Raw genomic sequence first — 17768 nt, forward strand, 5'->3', positions numbered from 1 at the left:
TGAAGTCCACATTGATACCATTGGGCTGCAGGGTTCCCAAGCGGAATATGAGTTGCTGTACCTGAAACCTTCAGGTGGCATCATTGTGGCACTGCAGGAGGCCCATGATGGACATGTCATCTGAGGAATGGAAGGGGGAGTTGAAATGGTTCGCGACTGGGAGGTGCAGTTGTTTGTTGCGAACCGAGTGGAGGTGTTCCGCAAAGCGCTCCCCAAGCCTTCGTTTGGTTTCCCCAATGTAGAAGAAGCCACAACAGGAACAGCAGATACAGTATACCACATTAACAGATGTGCAGGTGAACATCTGCTTGATGTGAAAAGTCTTCTTGGGGCCTGGGATGGGGGTGAGGGAGGAGGTGTAGCGGCTGGTGTAGCACTTCCTGCAGTTACAGGGAAAAGTGCTGGGTGTGGTGGGGTTGGAGGAGAGTGTGGAGCAGACAAGTGAGTCCCAGAGACAGTGGTCCCTCTGGAAGGCAGATAAGGGTGGGGAGGGAAAAATATCTTTGGTGGTGGGGTCAGATTGCAGATGGTGGAAGTGTTGGAGGTTGATGTGTTAGATCCAGAGGTTGGTAGGGTGGTACATGAGGATAAGGGGTTTCTGTTTTGGTTGTTATTACAGGGACGGGGGTGTGAGGGATGTGTTGCGGGAAATGCGGGAGACATGGTCAAGGGTGTTCTCGGCCACTGCAGGAGAGAAGTTGCAGTCCTTGAAAAACGAGGACATCTGAGATGTACGGGAGTGGATTGCCTCATCCTGGGAGCAGATGCGGCAGGGGCGAAGGAATTGGGAAGAGAGGATGGAATTTTTGCAGGAAGGTGGTTGGGAGGAGGTGTATTCTAGGTAGCTGTGGGGGAGTCGGTGGGCTTGAAATGGATATCGGTTTCTAGGTGGTTGCCCATAAATCTATAACTTCACTCCATCCTTGTCTATCCAACTATTAGCACAGATATGCACAAAATCTTCAGCAGAGAATTTGGCTTTCCTTGTGATTTTACTTTACACACTACCTGCCATTCAAACCTACAACAGCATTAGCTTGAATGGTCAAAAACCATTGATAAAGCCTGTGGAGGAATTCAGCATTTTCAACTAGAATGTAGGCATTGTTGCCTTCCTGTTGTCTTTTGGTATTTCTGACAATAAAGCAAAATCAAGAATAGAATTAATGGAATTCACCGGTGGCTATTTCAAAATATCGCTGCTTTACAACCTTTAGCATTTGAGAATATTTGTTGAATTTAAATCTGTGCGGCCCATCGAGGTGTTGTTTCCTCAGAACAAAGACTGTTCTGCAGCGATATGTTTGAAGTTTGTTAATTATGTGTACACTGAACCATTTTAAATGGGTAACAAAGAAGTCAAAGAAAGCTTTTAATTGCATTTTATTCACGAGTGCTGTTTATGTGAAATGCTTTGCCTAAGGATATTGGAAAATTTATCATAGGAATTGATAGAGCTATTGTGGTGCTTTCTACTTAAAAAGTTGCACATCTCCTGAATAACATGACTGAAAATTGGTTGCAGTTGTCAGTTCACCAACTTATACATATGCAAATCTTTGGAAGAGGTTTTCCAAAATTCATTAGTTTTATTGGGGGAAACATTACTGAGCTCAAAACTACCTGTAACAGCAACTTTCTACATTGCTGAGGCTTGATATCGTGTCATTAGTATTGTGAGGTGAATTCTCATGAGGAAGATCACTTAGCTAATTCAGAAAGATCTTAATGTTCCTTTTCCCTTCCCTCCTCGCTATCACATGCAGTAGTTCATTGTAGTGTTCAAGCCTTCATGGGTTTTTTTCCCAGGGTCCTGTCATTGCATTTATTTTTGTTGCTTGAAGGATATCCTGATGCCAATCCAATCCTTTCTTTAACTGTTCTGAACTTGTATAATCTTGTCTTACCCTCATAATTTAATTTTCTTTTTCTGGACTTAACTTCTGTTTAGAGTATTGTATAACCCTTTCTAAGACCAAAAAGTCTTTAGTCTCTCCCATCTTTGATTGCAATGCTGACTTTCAACACGAGGGTTCAGCCTTGTGTGTGTTTTCTCCGCAGCTCTTGATTATTTCCTTCATGCTTTTCCAGGAGCGGATACAATAATCTGTGCTTTCTGCCCAAGTTAGACTACATCTTGATCAAGACTGCACTTATATCTCTATCCTAAATGATAAGGATAATCTCTCTATGTCAACACTGTTAGATGAATGCTGCTTTGATTAAATAGGTAGATACTTGAATCAACTAAAGTGCCTTTCAAAGACAGCATTTTAGCACCATTAATGGAATTTTGTATGCCACACATTTTTCTTCCAATCTCCTACAAAGCACAGGTTAGGATTGTGCTGGAATACCTTGCACTCAACTGTAAGCACTCAGCAGCAGAAACGTTTAAGAAATTGGACCCAAAAGGAAAAATGGAGCTTTGAGATCCACAGGCTTTTGTTAGGTGCAAGATATAGTGTTTAAGTGCAGGCCAGTAATGAATCTAATTAAATGGTAAACCAATGTGCTGAAAAGCTGGCTTCTGTCTAAGTGTTACTAGTTCATGACATCAAAATGCAAAGATGCCTGCATGCACTGTTCAGTTTGGCATGACTGTCTTAAGTGCATCACTTTGCCACACTTATGCCCCATCACTGATTCACAGCAAGGCTGGAAGCACAAGATGAAAAGCATAGCAGCCTACGGACACTCACCTTGAACCTTGTCACTAATGCAAACCAGCAAGTTTGAGTAAAAGAATTAGTTGCATATTGTCATTAAAAAGGTAGATTAATCAAACCGTTATATGCAGTCCTACAGAAAGGGTACACAAACCAGCAGCATCTATACATAACCAAGTTATTCATAACATGTATGGAAAAGTTGCAATGACTGGACATAGAGATTGATGTCACCTACACATTAGAAATACTTCTGTTTCCATATGTAAGTGAGCTTCTAAATATTTAGACCCCAAAGCTGCAGAGAGTGACATGTGTCTCCTATCTTCTACTTAAAGACTAATTTATAATTGTCCTCATGTTTCACAGTCTTCTACCTTCCCATGCCTGGAGGTTTACAATGGTATTCCCTCACAAAGCATGAGTATATTTCAGTCAGATTGTGAGCAAATGTCACATCTACCAATTTAAATGGATGCAATAGATTCCAAGCCACATGTCACAGTTCCAGGAGGATAGGCAATCTTGCCCAATGCTCTGGCTAACATTCATCCCTCAGCTGAAAGAAGATTAGCTTTTCACTCTCTTAATTTGCTTTTCGGAGACCTCATTGTCTTCTCCAATACTCCTCTGTAAAACTGCTCAATACTTCAGGTTTGTCCTCAACTGCAAAGATCCTGCCTCAGCTCCTTTTGTCCACTACCTCCTCCTCAAACCTCTCTCCCACGATTACCTCCAAAAACAAGTGGAATTCTTTGTAGTTTATTCAGTTGCCTCTGCTTCATCCCTCCGAGTTCCTTGATCTCCAAGTTGAAGGCCACCCTGGCTTAGATTTGAAGCCATGTTTCTCTAATTTGTCTCTTATTTCTACTTGTGTTCCCCCACGGCCCATCTTGCCCACATCTCTTCTTCTCTTTATCTTATTCCCACTAAAAGGCTGACCATCCAACTTAGGAGCCAGCCATGCCTCAGGCAGTAGCACTGTCATTCCTGAATCAGAAGGTTGTGAGTCCAAGTCCCATTCTAGATACCATATGGAGGAGCCAGTGTTGGACTGGGGTGGCCAAAGTCAGAAATGACATGACACCAGGTTACAATTGAACAGGTTTATTTGAAATCACAAGATGATCAGCCGAGGCCTAGTCAAATGGTAGAGAAGACTTGAGGAGCCAAATATCATACTCCTGATTCCTGTGTAATGTTCCTAGCCATCAAATGGCTTTGTATTAAAGAAGAACAGGCGCATGATCCCTGCTGTCCTATGCAATATTTATTTCACAACTAACACCTCAAACAAAAGTGATTATCCAATCATTATTTCATTGCTGTTTGGTGTGTACAACAATATCATTAGCACAATTTTCTACCCTACGACAGTGGCTGAACTACAAAAGTCCAGGGAAGGTCACCATAGTCCCAGAGGACTGTAAGTACATAATGGCCTGTAAGGTAATTCGGGACATTCTGTGGCTGTGAAAGGCTCTCTATAAATAAAAGACTTTATTTTCTTCTGATCCCCTTGCTTTTTCGCATGATGACCAACTCCTTCACCTAAGGCATTGATTTCTCCCCCTTACCGTTTATTCTGTAACACAATTTTTCCCATCAGTTCTTTATCTACCTACCACCAATATTAAATTGAAAAAGTTTCAGATAAAAGTATTTTTTTAAATTTTCTGTAAGGTAAAGCGAGTTATGTGTTGATTTCTCAAAACTGCAATGGTCTTCCAATTATAATGCTGGTTAATAATTGTTACACCCGAAGCTGTCGTCCTTGTGGCAGATTAACTGGCTTTGTAGCAACTACTGAATTCAGGGCAGTTCCGACTCATGAATTCATGACCACCAGGAGATCTGGCATGTGTGCTCAATCTCATTCCCTCAATGACCCTTATTTGATAGTGAGACAGCGAACAAGCACATTCATTTCCTCAGCCAAGTCTGAGCTGGAACAGCGATCAAAGGGCACTGAACTTACTGCATGCCACATGGGCAGAGCCTGACTCTTAAGATATATCAGCAGAACTTCCCATTTCAAAGCCTGTGAAAGCTTAAGCCCGGTAAATATTTCCAATACATTGCATTCTTCTGAAGCATCACCCTCCATCAATCTGACAATGAAAAGCATATCTTTGTCAATGGGACATCCTTAAAAAAAGTCAATCCTTTCTATCAGTTCACTCTGCACATCTCTAACAGAGGAAGAAAGATGGAAATTGGAGGAAAGGATCTTTAATGATTCTTTTGATGGATCTCTTTGTACCCAAGAGACAATTCAATAAAACACAGAGAGCACTCCTAACATCTTGGACTGAGTTTTCCTAAGTATTTATTGCTGGTTGAATGTCTTCAACATGGCATATTACAGACACCTCTGAGACAATTAATCCAGTGGTGTAAAATTCAAATCAAACATCAAATACCTTTGTTGATAAGTGGAAATGGCTCAAAACAAGCATTCACTGTGCGAGGAATGATTAGCTATTCAATAAGTGATCACTGGTCTAGCATTAGAGGGAAAACAAATATTGTTAACAGCAAATTTCTCAAGCTTACACCGTGCCAGATCGTGCACAGCCAATTCAGTATTTGCAAAGTGTGGGCGACATTGGAACACTGGGAACACAGCACCAATTTGTGCACAACAAGATTTCACAAACAGCAAAGTGATAATTTCTTTTTGATTTCAGAAAGATGCCTTTTGTCCAGAACAACAGTAAAAAGGAACATTGTGCATTCAATGATACAGCTGAATACTGTCCCCATCCATTGCACCATCCACAATTACCATGGGCAGCTATCTCATTGAGAAAATGATGCTGATTGCTTGCAGCTAACAGTATCAACTTATATTTGTATTGTAATGCCTGGAAAGGCTTCGCAAAGGCATTATATAACAAAGGATAGCACCTACTTAAGTGAAGCAACATCAGGTCAGATGATCAAAACCTTGGTCAAAGGGATAGTTCTTAAGTTGTGTTTAAAAGGAAGAAAATAAGGGGGAAATGTTGAGAGCAGGAATGAGAGAATTACAGAATTTCAGAACATAGTGTATGGGATGCACGGGCACCAAAAGTGAAGCAATTAATATTGAAAATATTGAAAAGAATTAGAGGATTACAAATTTCTCACAGGGTTATGGGACTGAAGGAGATCAGGAAGGACAGTTATTCGAAGACAAGGATGGACATTGCTAATACAGCAGGAGTCAATTACAAAGGAATTACTTATGCTGAATTAAACATGGCAACTATTTTCAGTAGTTCAATATGTACTTACCCCACACTGATTATTTGAAAAGGCTCTGCTGACTTGATGAATAATAAGATCTTCAGACAATTTCAGTCAGTTGGAACTGCCAAGTTCACATTGTTGCAGTCATTTTAATGCCATGTCTATTAACGAGGACCGCAGCATCACATCCTGTGCTAGAATTGGACATCCCCAACAATGCTCCCAGATTTCCTTCTTTGACTGTGTATATCCAGATGTCAAAAAGTTGCTGTCAAAGTAAACTGTAATAACAGTCAGCAACAGCAGCTTTTGCTGTTGTTGTTACTTCAAAATCTAGGCTATTTTGATTACCTTGTTTTTGAGTTTTATCCTCAGCTGAATACAGCAGGCAAATTGTGCTCAAGCCAGAATATACAGTGTGCAAATTGTGTTGTGCCCATGGACCAAAATTATTACGGTCCAGCTATGCCAAATGGTCTTAAAACCATTACCTACATCCACACAGTGGAAACATCGCTTTTAAATCATAAGTAATGGGGAGACTATTTCAAAATATGCCCAGGCGGTCATTGAATGTTTTTACTAAGATAGAGTGGAAACACAGAATGCATGATTGTCATTTTAACCTAGATAATAGATATTTCCCATTTTAGCGGCCTTCATTTTCTTTTTTCTGTGCAATGCATTCATTCTGCAAGTACTGATTGTACACCGGATAACTCCACAGAAAACCGACACCTCCCTGACGCACACTACAAAACAATAGAAGGGCATTGTTTGTTATCTTAATAGCCACTTGTAAGAGCAGAAGAAATCAGAACAGGAGTAGACCATTAGGCCCGTTAAGCCCACTCCACCATTCAATAGGATCATGGCCGATTCAACACCCTACATGTTCACTTTCCTGCCTTTGAACCATAACCTTTGATACCCTGACTGGTCAAAAATCTCCCTATCTTAACCTTAAATATACACGGGGGCTGTGCACCCACAGCTTTCTATGGTAAGCAGTTCCAAAGACTCACAACCTTCTGAGAGAAGAAATTCCTGCTCATCTCAGTCTTAAATTGGCACCCCTTTATTTTGAGACTACATCTCAGACTCCACCATGATGGGAAACATCCTCTCATTGTTTACCCTGTCAAACCCCTCAAGAATCTTACATGCTTCAGTGAGATTACCCTTCATTCTTCCAAATTTCATTGAATAGAGTCACAACCTGTTTAACATTTGCTCATAAGTCACTCCCTCCGTACTGGGTCACCTCCTCTCAAATCTTATACACCAGAATGCCCAGTGGCAAAGCTAGAACTAAAGTTAAGCTTTACTCATTATTATCATGTACTAACAGAGATACACATCATCAACATGCAACTCTGAGCTTAATGACCACAGTTCTAATCAGCATAAACACAGGCTGTCATGAGTTCCAGCCCTGGAAGTGTGGGAGACTGGCTGCCTGTCAATGGGGAGAAACTGGCTGCAAAGGGTGGGGTGGGTGTGGATGGAAGAGGCCACAAGAGAGTTGGGAGAAGAGAGAGAAAGAGTGAAAAAGGAGCGCCTCATTTAGAGTGTTACCAACAAGGAAAGGACGGATCACCAGGGAGGCACTGAAACACTTCCTGCTGCCTAAAGTAGCTTTCATTGTTTGATGGATTGCAAATGTCAAAGGGCAGTTAGGAGTTGGGACATCATGTTGCGGCTGTATAGGACATTGGTTAGGTCACTTTTGGAATACTGCATGCAATTCTGGTCTCTCTACTATAGTAAGGATGTGGTGAAACTTGAAAGGGTTCAGAAAAGATTTACAAGGATGTTGCCAGGGTTGGAGGGTTAGATCTATAGGGAGAGGCTGAATAGGCTGGGGCTATTTTTCCTGGAGCACTGGAGTCTGAAGGGTGACTTTGTAGAGATTTATAAAATCATGAGGGGCATAGATAAGGGTGAATAGACAAGGTCTTGCTCCAAGGATAGGGGAGTCAAAAAGTAGAGGGCAAAGGTTTAACGTGAGAGGGGAAAGATTTAAATGGGCCCTAAGGGGCAACATTTTCATGCAGAGGATGGTAAGTGTATAGAATGAGCTGCCAGAGGAAGTGGTGGACGCTAATACAATTACAACATCTAAAAGACACCTGGAGTGGGCATATGAACAGGAAAGATTTAGAGGGATATGGGCCAAACGCTGGCAAATGGGACTGGATTAATTTAGGATATCTGATCAGATTGGACTAGTTAGACCGAAAGGTCTGTTTCTGTGCTATACATCTCTATGACTCTAAGTGCAAGAAGCCTTCATTCTCACCTCAACACAAGGAATAAAAAACATCTGGGGCTCAAATAGAGTCACTGGAAGATACAAGGAATTCTGCTGCTGGCCGGGTCATGCCTGAATTCTTGTCTCTTTATTTCTCCTCTCTTATTTTGCCAGGGCGCAAGTTTCAATGCAAGTTCTTCCTTACAGCCTCACAAACTGAAACAACATCAAACAGTCACTCAGAGATAGTAAGAACTGCCGATGCTGGAGACAGAGATAACACAGTGTGGAGCTGGAGGAAGACAGTAGGCCAGGCAGCATCAGAGAAGCAGGAAAGATGACTTTTCGGGTCAGGACGCTTCTTCAGCCTTGACCCGAAACTTCAGCTTTCCTGCTCCTCTGATGCTGCCTGGCCTACTGTGTTCCTCCAACTCTACGCTGTGTTATGTCAAACAGTCACAGCAGTTTTATATTCCACATTCTGTTCAGGAATCCAATGGCCTAAGCTGGTTTACACATTACACGATATCCAGCAGGGACAGCATCTTATCACACTAGAACACAGATGCAGTTCAGATTTAAAGAAATTCAGCCCATCATGTGCAATACAATTATCCTTCACAGTTAATGAGAAGAGGTAATTAGACTGGGAGTTCTTTCACTGTCCTCTTCACACTGCTCCTCCATAATAACAATATAGACCAGGGCGGCTGTAATACCATTTTAATCAGATCCCTCAGCAGACATGCAGAGAGTAGTATTAGGATGATAAACATGAGGAAGTGTCGTACTCGAAGCTAGTCAATGATAAATATTTAGAATAAAAATCAACTTGCCTGCACTGTGCAAATTCTGGATTGGCATATGGTAGTTCATTTCAAGTCAGGTGGCTCCCTCATCTAGAAAGAAAAACTGTGTGGGGGCGCCATGATTACTAATTTCCTATCAGCTTAAGCACCATTTTGATGTAAGCATATTTCACCATTGGGAGCCTGCCATGCTTCAAGAAAACTCATTGAAGAGCAATGAAGGATGGACAATAAATGGTAACTGACATCCACAAACTCTTCAAAATGAAAAATAACTTAGTGCGTGACATCAATTAATTTTTACCTTCGTCTTAACTCCTTCAATGTAATGACTGCAATGTTATGCACTTGGTTATTAGAATGTTGGCGAATTTAACAGTTAGTACTGGACACTATGTACAGAGGATTTATATCCAATTAATTTGCTCAGCTTGAACAAAACAATAAAACAGCAATAACGCAGCTGTGCTTCTTAAAGTGGGACCAATATTAAAGCTGCTCTTCTGCCATAACATTGGGCTGAATTTTACAGTTTTTTGGCTAAGCACAAGTGGTGTTGAGTTTGATAGAGTCATCCTCTATGTGAAGCTGAGTGAGTTTTCTCCCTGTATCTCACCAGACTCATTAAATGGTGTTTCAGCCCTTACGGCAAGCCTCGTATTGATTTCTGCCCTTTCCTATCATGTGCCATTCCCACAGCAATTTGCCATTCACCCAAGATCCCAAAATTCACCAGTGGCTGCACCATTTGTAAAAGCCCATTGTGCCCCTGGACTGATAGCCTGGCTGCCCTGCATGGTTCCTGACATTTGCCCTGGATGTGGCAGTGACAGGAAATTTGGTGTCCCACTTTGTGGGCAGGGACCTGTAGGCCCTGCTGAATGGATGGGATTTCTTCTTCCCCCAGGACCAGCAGTGGAGGTCACGACATCAGACCTTGCCAGCCTGGTCTAAGGCTAGAGCAGTCTCAGCCATGAATGGAATGTCCAACACTGTAGGAAGAAGGCAAGTGACCTTCTCCTCTCTATCAGCATAAATGCCACCATCTTCCAAAAAGATTGACACTAAGAGTTTCTATATGTACTTGAAGAACAAGAGATTGGTGAAGACAACTGTAAGCCCCCTACAGACAGAAGCAGGGGAATGTATAACGGAGGACAAAGAATGTATAACGGAGGCTGAGCAACTGAATATATACCTGTCTTCACAAAAGAGGGCACAAATCAGATACAAGAAATGTTGGAGAATGCAAGATTTAGTGAGAGGGAAGAATTTAGGGAGATTAATTTTAGTAGAGAAATTGTGCTGAGAAAATTGATGGGATAGAAGACAGATATATCCCCAGGGCCTGATAGTCTATATCCCAGAGTACTTAAGGAAGTGGCTCTAGAAACGGTGGATGCATTGGTGGTTACCTTCCAGGTTTCTATAGGCTCTGGAACAGTCCATGAAGATTGGAGAGTAGCTAAAGTCACTCCAATAATCAAAAAGAGAGGTAGAATTATAGACCAGTAAGCCTCATATTGGTAGTGAGGAAAATTCTCAAATCGGTTATCGAGGACTATATAGCAGAGCATTTAGAAAGCAATGGCAAAATCAGGCAGAGTCAACATGGATTTACGAAGGGGACATTATGCTTGACAAATCTGATGAAATTCTACGAAGCTGCAACTAGTAGAGTTGACAAGGGGGAGCCAGTTGCTGCGGTATATTTAGACTTTCAGAAAGTGTTTGACAAATTCCAACGTAAGAGATTTTTGTGCAAGATTAAAGCGCATAGGATTGGGGGAAGTCTATTGAGATGGATAGGAAACTGGTTGGCAGAGAGGAAACAAGCAGTAGGAATTAATGGGTCCTTTTTAAATTGGCAGGCAGTAACTTGTGAGGTGTCACAGGAATCAGCGCTAGGACCCCAGCTATTCACAATATATTAATGATTTGGATGAGGGAACAAAATGTAACAGCTTCAAGTTTGCAGATGATAACAAGGGTGAAGAGTGAACTGTGACAAGGATGCAGCGATCCTTCAGCATGATCTCGACAGGGTGACTAGGCAAATCAATGGCAGATGCAGTATAATTCGGATAAATGTGGGGTTATTCACTTCAGGAGCAAAAGCAAGAAGGCAGATTACTACCTGAATGGCTGTAAATTGGGAGAAGGGAGTGTGCAGTGGGACCTGGGTGTCCTTGTGTACCAGCTGCTGAAGGTAAACATGCCAGTGCAGCAGGTGGTAAAGAAGGCAAACTGTACGTTGACCTTCACTGCAAGAGGTTTTGAGTACAAGAGCAGGGATGTGTTGTTGCAGTTATACAGGGCCTTGGTGAAGCCACACCTACAATATTTTGTGCAGTTTTGTTCTCCTTTTCCGAGGAAGGATGGTTGTTCTCAAGGGAGTGCAGTGAAGGTTTACCAGGCTAGTTCCAGGGATGGTGAGACTGATGTATGAGGAGAGATTGACTAGGTCAGGATTGCTTTCACAGGAGCTCAGATGAATGAGAGGGGATCTCATTGAGACTTATAAAATGCTAAAAATCCTGGACAGGATAGATGCAGGGAGTACGTTCCCGACGATGGGTGTATCCAGAGCCAGGGGTCACAGTCCGAGGACGGAGCTGAGGAGACATTTCTTCACCCAAAGAGAGGTGAGCCTGTGGAATTCATTATCACAGGAAGTATTTGATGCCAAAATATTAAATGTATTCAAGAGGTGACCAGACATAGTACTTGGGGCAAATGGGATCAAAGGTTATGGGGAGAAAGCAGGATTAGGCTATTGAGTTGGACGATCAGCCATGATTATGAAGACTGATGGAGCAGGCTCGAAGGGCAAAGTGACCGCCTCCTGCTCCGTTCTTCTATGTTTCTCTCTCACTCACTCTACCTCTGTTATTTCATCCACCTCCCACCAAGGTTCATGCTCTACCACTCTCACTGTTGCCTGTAACATCTTTACCATTCACACACCCACCCCAAACCCCACCAACATTATCCACGCATGCCCTCTGTGCTGCCTGCTCACTCATCAGGGGCGTTGCTCAGCCTGCACCAACAGTAATGGCAGCGCCACCCAATTTCACCTTCCCTAATATCCGCCTCTTTGTCACTCCAGGAGGAAAACACCAGGGTAGGAAGAGTCAAGTTGGGTGGTGGGCTGCCCAACGTTTCATTCCTCACCCCTAATGAGGAAAGCATCTGACCCCAATCAGCCTGAGTTGAGGCTGGACTGTGTTGGAGTCTGCACCTAACGTACTCTACTGGAAACTACAATGTAACGGCTTTTTCTGAAAAAGAGTCTTGACCCAAAGCATCCCTTTCCTGCTCCTCTGATGCTGCCTGGCTTGCTGCATTCCTCCAGCTCCACACTGTGTCATCTCTGACTCCAGCATCAACAGTTCCTACTATCTCTGAGTAAAGGCTAGCTCCCTTGATTTCACCACATCCAGCTGACAACTACATTGAAGCGTAAAAGTGCCCTGTGAGTGGAATAGACATTTGCCAAGTGTATTCTTAGGGACTGGAACTTAATGGAAGACAATATCTGTGGACGTGACAGCATGTGGTAGCCACATGGCTGCATCTTAATCCCTACACTGGCCCTGAATGGTTAACAGTGAAATCTCGACAAGGACGATTGGAAAAAAGTAGCCCACTTCACAGGAACAATAGCCCACTGTGCACCTCGCAAATCCATGAGTTCTACCATATAGAACAACAAGGTTTCACAGTACAAAAAGTATCAAAGAACTCCAGATGCTGGAGAACAGAAACCAAAATAGAAATTTCTGGGAGAACTCGGCAGGTCTGGCATGTGTCCACAGATGCTGCCAGGCCTGCTGAGCTCTTCCAGCAATTTCTGTTAAAGCTTCATGATATACCATCCCCTCCAAGAAACACACTATTCTAACTTGCAAATATATCACTGTTTTCTCCATCTCAGGGTGACATCCTGGTGCTCCCTCACTGACAGTTCTTAGGGCGCATCTCTGTAATACTGACTGCAGCATGTTTCATTGCTATCTACTCAAGTGCCAACAGGGCTGGGCAATTAGATGCTTATTTTGCATCTCAATCAATGTCTGATTTCACCCTTTTCATGTCAGCTCGTTGCTGAGGTTAAGTCTGTTGTTCATTCCTGCAGCCACACAAAATCCATTCAGACCACTCATCCATTAAGGTGGTGACCATGAACAGGAGGACATCAGAAGTTCACTCTTCCCCAAAGAATGTGGAGAGCAATTGCAGCATCTTATCTGCTTCTCAAAACGAGAAAGCAAAATAAGGACTATCCTCCACCGTCACCACCAGCCCTCCCCCCAGTCTACATACCTTATTGTAACATAAGGGTGTAAGATCTAAATGGGTTAATACTGAACAGTGCCACTCGTGCACCATGGCCTCTAGGATTATTACAGAAATAGTGACTTATTTTTCATGGCCACAGATAAAATCTCAAAATGGGGAAGCCAAGTTTAAACCAAGCCAGATTCTGCAACGTACAAACCACAGAGCTGGAATGGACAGCAGTCTTGCAGCCAGGCCTTGGACAATCAATTTCCTGTCAAAACCAGACAGCCCTGGAACTGTGGTAACACGGTTTGAAGCTGGATGAACACAGCAGGCCAAGCAGCATCAGAGGAGCAGGAAAGCTTGACGCTTCGGGTCGGGACCCTTCTTCAGGCCTGGAACTGCCTGGTCGGGGCTAACGGCCATATTGTTTCAGAATGAACCATTGTTTCCATCTCTGGTGGAGCTGCTGTGTTAGAGGAATGTTACACAGATTTGGTAACGCCCAGCTCAGTAACAGTTCAGGGGCACAGTCTGACAAGGACACCGCTCAAAAGTTGAAGGTTCAAAACTGAGTCCTGTGACCTCCAAATATGGAAAGTAATCACCTCAATGGATCTTCCTGCCCCTATCTGATGCTGGTTGTGAATATAGACCACTGAATCTTCATGAAAATTGCACAAAGGAGGATAAAAAGAGCAACCCCGAGCTACAGCTCGCTCTGCTTTTCAACTTTCTTCAATGGGTCTCTAGAAAGTACCTCTAAATGGCAGCCAAGCAACACAGCACTTCCAGATCTTTGTGCCTCATGGTGAGCAACATCAGACTGGCGAGACCCCAGGCAGACCACCTCAGTAAGATGGCCTGAAGACCAGAGCCAGCCCGAGATGAGAAGGGAAGGCCAAATCGACAACTGCAGATCCTGGAACATCAGCCAATCCTCAAAGACTGAGGAACACACTGCCCCAGCCTTACTGAACTAGCTTTTCAGACAAACTGCTCAAACACAGCCTAAGGGACATCTGGATAGGGTGTAGCAAATCGTGCGAAGCATGTGTCAAAAATAAATAGCTAGCGTAGCGTTGATACTGTTTACTTAGAGATTTAAAACTGTTTTACTGATGAGTGCTATGAAGAGATTGATAAATTTTGATTCAGTAACAGCGTCTAATAAATCTTGCTTTCCCTTGATAAAGTGTGCAGTAAAGTTGTGTTGGAGCTTCCCCTGCTTCTTGTCCCCTTTGTCTATCTCACCATGTAATGCACCAGAGTTAAAAATAATTACTACAAACCGGTCAAGATGAGCTAATGTACATTTAGCCAGCTTGCACTTTACGACTCACCACTCGCTTTGTAAATGTCAATCGGACTTGAATGGACAACAGCCTCGCAGCTCGAAGGATTGAGGCTACTCTCCTCAAAGGTTCTCCTCATGGTCTCTGTAATGATAGTAATCATAGTGTAATTTGCATCAAACAGGTCTCGCTTCTCATTAGACTAGCAAGTGGTTTTCCTCTACTACTCTAGACCAGTCAAATTCTATGAATTACTAACAGGAAGGAGGGTGATAATAGAAAACCTACCCTACAGGCAACAAGAGTGGATGCAACTCCATAAAACATAGTGATCAGGTGTGAACATTATTCATACAACTTTTACAGTGAAGCTTTAACCATTAGGATATTAGAACACAGTAATAGTAATTGTTCCAATTCCTAAGCTTTAATGTAACTACGTGTTTTATATTTTACAGGTTAAAAATACAACCAGTGAGGTAAGCAAATGGCACGGGTAGTAGGCCAGCATGTCAGTTCAGTCTGCAACGTTATCTTAAAAACAGGACAGTCTGCCCTCCTCCAAGATCATCCGATATTGTCACCTTAACAAGCTTTTGTTGACACTCACTGCTCAATATTGAGATTCTGGATGTTGTCAACCGAAGGGATTTCTTTCAGTTTATTATTTGACAATAGATGTGAAGGCTTAAAATCTAAGTGTTGAAGAGTATTAATTATCTCTGAGGTGCTGATAATAATGGTGACAGTCATGGTCAAGATAGTCAGAATTCTGTGGCGCAGTTCTTGAGAGATGTACAAAACAGAGTGGAGCTGGCTGCCTTTTGTGAAAATTGTTGCTATTTTATGTTATTTTCATATAACAAGGTGAATATTTTGTGAGTAAGGTATCAAGTAAAAATAACTATCACGGTTTAGCGTTTTGTAAAATATAATATTAACATTGACCAAGATGATGCCCTACCCTTTTATTAACTGGATAATTAATACTGTGACAGCCTATTTGGAGAAATAAATGAGATTTCCCCTAAGGCTTGAATTTCATGTTCATTCACAAATGATGACAGGCAGACATCTGCAACGTTTTTGAAATAAAAGATTGGAAACTGGGACGTAGAAAAGCTCGATAAGACAGAATGGTCTCCATGGTGATATATTGACATGATACAGATGTACAGACTTGGCAGGTGAAAAAAGTGATAGAGTAACTTTGACATCTTGTCATGTGTAACATATACAAGTCATCTTCAATAATGAATACAAATGATGATTTCATGTCATAACATCCTTCACTAACAGTTACAAACCAGCACACCTACTGTGCTTTCATGAAGCATGTAGAATGTCAAGATCATTAATCATATTGTCATTGTTAAGGTCTGAAACTTTGCCAGGTAATACAAATAACAGTACTTATTGTATATTTTGAAATTCTCCTCACTGTTTTGTCAGTTTGACAGATAACGCATCCTGTTCAATTAAGGAAAGAACTTGAAATTTCCTTGAAAGTGGAGTCAAGGCTGGATTGGATGGTGAAGAAGGCATTTGGTATGCTTGCTTTTATTGGTCAGTGCATTGTGTATAGGAGGTGGGAGGCCATGTTGCAGCTGTAGAAGACATTGATTTGGCCACTATTGGAATACTGCATGCAATTCTAGTCTGTCTGCTTTCACAAGGATGTTGTGAAACTTGAAAGCGTTAATAAAAGATTTACAAGGATGGTGCCAGGGTTGGAAGGTCTGAGCTATAGGGAAAGGGTGAGTCAGCTGGGGCTATTTTCCCTGAAGTTTTGGAGGCTGAGGAATAACCATATAGAGGTTTTGAAAATCATGAGGGGCATGGATAGAGTGAATAGCCAAGGTCTTTTCTCCAGGTTGGGGAAGTCCAAAACTAAAGGGCACAAGTCTAAGGTGAGAGGGGAAAGATTTAAAAGGGGCAACATTTTCCTGCAGAGAGTGGCGTGTGTATGGGATGAGCTGCCAGAAGAAGTTGTGGAGGTTGGTCCAATTATAACATTTAAAAGGCGTCTGGATGGGTATATAAATAGGAAGCATTTAGAGGGATATGGGCCAAATGGTGGCAAATGGGAGTTAGGATATCTGGTTGGCATGGACAAGTTGGACTGAAGGGTCTGTTTCAATGCTGTACAGCTCTCTGATTCGATCTATGACTCTAAGAGGCAGGCAATTTAGGACAGATGTGAGGACAAATCCCTTCACTTAGAGAATCTTTGAAATTCTACTCTCCATAAGATTGTAGCGACAAAGTAATTGGGCAAATTCAAGACAGAGATAGATTGGTTTCTAGATATTAAATGCATATAGGGATGGTGCATGAAAATTACTTTGAGGGTAGATTAGCCATGATCCAGTTGAATGATATAACAGATTTTACAAGCTAAATGGTCAACTCTTGTTCGTACTTCTTTTGTTGAATCACATTGTTGAGGATCTGAAGTCACATATATTCCAGGCCGTATGAAGATAGTAGGTCTCCTTTCCAAAAAGTACATTAGTGACCAGGATTAAATTTCAATATTTTCACAATCACCATTACTGATACTCTTCCAGGTTTATTAACTGAATTGAATTTCAATTCCCCAGCTGCTCTGGTGGACTTTGAATTTATGTTCCCAGATAATTAGTTCAGGCCTTTAGATTGCTCGTCCAGTAACCTGACTGCTAATGGACCTGCCAGTGTGGTACTTTTGAAATGTAGCAATTATTGTGATGAAAAAGATGCTTTAGCCTTTTTGCCACATTTAGACCCTACAAGCAACATTGTGACACCTATTTTTGTTTAGTGACATTAGTTGAGAGATGAGTATCATCACTGTTCTCCATCAGAATTCAAGTATCATCACTGTTCTCCATCAGAATTCAGCTGTGAAGTCATAGAGTCATACAGCATGGGAACAGAGCCTTCAGCCCAACTTGTCCATGACATTCAGGTTTCCTAAACTGAATTAGTCCCATTTGTCTGAGTTTGGTCCATATTCCTCTCAAGCTTTCGTAAACGCGTACTTTTAAGAGTTGTGATTGCAGCTTTCTATTACAACATTTCAACAGGGAAGAAAGCACTGCAATTTAACCCGTTATCTGAATGTTATTCAAAACATGTTTAATCCTGCTCCTTTTAGAATTTATGCTCAAATCTGCGGAGTTGGGTTGAAGTCACATGAAAGTAAAGGTGCTGCAACAAAGTTACTGTTGACATCTGC

The sequence above is a fragment of the Stegostoma tigrinum genome, chromosome 21 (assembly GCF_030684315.1).
Source record: "Stegostoma tigrinum isolate sSteTig4 chromosome 21, sSteTig4.hap1, whole genome shotgun sequence".
NCBI classification, from domain to species: Eukaryota; Metazoa; Chordata; class Chondrichthyes; order Orectolobiformes; family Stegostomatidae; genus Stegostoma; species Stegostoma tigrinum.